Source organism: Mustelus asterias, chromosome 8 (assembly GCF_964213995.1).
Source record: "Mustelus asterias chromosome 8, sMusAst1.hap1.1, whole genome shotgun sequence".
In the NCBI taxonomy this organism is placed as follows: Eukaryota; Metazoa; Chordata; class Chondrichthyes; order Carcharhiniformes; family Triakidae; genus Mustelus; species Mustelus asterias.
Genome location: NC_135808.1, coordinates 87,357,540 through 87,359,597, shown reverse-complemented (window position 1 = coordinate 87,359,597; position 2,058 = coordinate 87,357,540).

The following is a 2,058-nucleotide window of genomic DNA, read 5'->3' as shown; positions in this document are numbered from 1 at the left end:
ACCATGCAATCAAAAAAATGGATCGTTACAGAGAAGTTTTCTTTGCAAGGAACATGATTCTGGATCCTTGATTACGCACTATCACTGCATTGCTGCTGAATATGGCATTGTCTATGCCAATTTACCACCTTTTGATGTACATTCAGAGCTATCATTCACATTCCCACATTAGCAAAAGTAGCTGCCATATCTTGAAGGTATGGTGGCAGGTTTTGCAATCACAGATCACAGAAAAAAGGCCTTACTTCTTCAGTATGGAGATGAAGAATTGGAAGATATTTTTAAGACACTTGCACTTGAGCAAAATAGCTACAACTCAGCAAAAAAATGCACTGATAACTTATTTCACACCCCAGAAAAACACAACATACAAAACAATTGTCTTCCAATGCATTAAGCAAAAAGGAAACAAGACAATTGACCAAAATGCAGCTGAGGCAGCTAGCAACTAAATGTGCCTTTGGTGATGTTAAACATGTTCAACGGCGAATCTAAACACAAATAATCAAAGGTTGCCTGTCTGACCAACAATCCTAAAATGCACTCGAGAAAGAAAGAGAGCTGTTGGAGTTAGCAAGATCATTTTTAGAGTCCAAAGCTACTGAGGTTGAGGCTGAGGCTGCCAACAATAACCCACCATTCTCCAAGTTTCTTTGTTCATTGTTTGCGCATCAGAAAACTCACCTGTAAAGCAGCAGCAGGAGTCTCACAAGAAGTGTTGTGACTTGTCCAAATGATGTTTCCATTGTGGCAGTGCCTACCCACACCAGACAGCGTATCCTGCGACTGGCAAACAGTACAAAGCTTCTGGAAAACCCAACTACTTTGCTCATGTTTGTCGCTCATCAGCAAAATCAACTATGAAAACCAACAGACATATACCACAACAAAAGAGCGAGAGAATATAGCCAACGTAGAGGCGTGAGACTGTAAATATACTTTTGTGATCTCTTCTGGACACAACAATCAGCCATACGTGACAGTGATCATTGGCTGCTCAGATGTAAATGCTGTCATAGGAACATCTGTCTATGTCATGGAAGACAAAACATTCAAACAAACTTCCATATTGCCCCACTCTCTGTAAACCAGCGAATATGAACATTTTTCCTTACAACAGTGAAAATCCACTGAAAGTTCTCGGGACTTTTGACACACCAGTCTTATTCAAAGACACTAGAATGAATACTGCATTGTTACCAGGGTCAGGGAAAGAAATCATGGGCTCTGGTGTTTCTCTTGTTTCTGCTGCCTTCTTCCCCAAACCCCCTTTAACCCGCCCCCTTAATCAAGCATGTTATTTCTCCCTTTTCATGATTCATCAATCAATTCATTAAACAATCACAGAAAATTCCTCATAAAATGATTAAGTCCATTGTTAACATTGTTATCGTCTGGTATATATGTAGCATCGGTCATTAATATTAAGAGTAACTTTATATAATGTAGTTTGTGTGCACCCTATAGAGGATCTCCCCGTAACTATTATACAAACCAAAGAGTAAAGATTTTACTTGAACAGCATCGTGCAATATTTTTCATATATCGCATTAATATTCATAACACTGCAGATGGAAACACTGATTTCAGTGACTGCCAAAGCTCTCATTAACATGTTCTGCACATTGCACCATGTGTGCACGGCAACAGTAAATTCACATTTGGCGGGATGATTCAATACTTGCAATCCAGATTGCAAGATAACCTTTCAGCTTTTGTTTTGTATATCTCCACTACCTGTTCTGTATAGAACGAAAAGACTATCTCCATGCTGCAGTTCTACTGATTCATTATTGCAAAGTTGTAGAAGGGAAATAGAGAGGGGAGAAGGTGAGGGGGTGGGGGGGGAGGTCCCATTCACTTGCTGCTGCCTCTCCAGCCAGTCATCTCACTCAAGATAACTCTGTATCACTAGAAGCAAAGTTCCAGTTCCCTGGGAGTGGCTCATGTTGTGGGCATGGATGATAGCTGGGTCCAGCCTGGCACAATGTTGAGTGACAGCTTCCCTGAGCCTGTTCCAGCCCTGCTTTTGCAGACTCCCTCCCATTCTTTCATTTT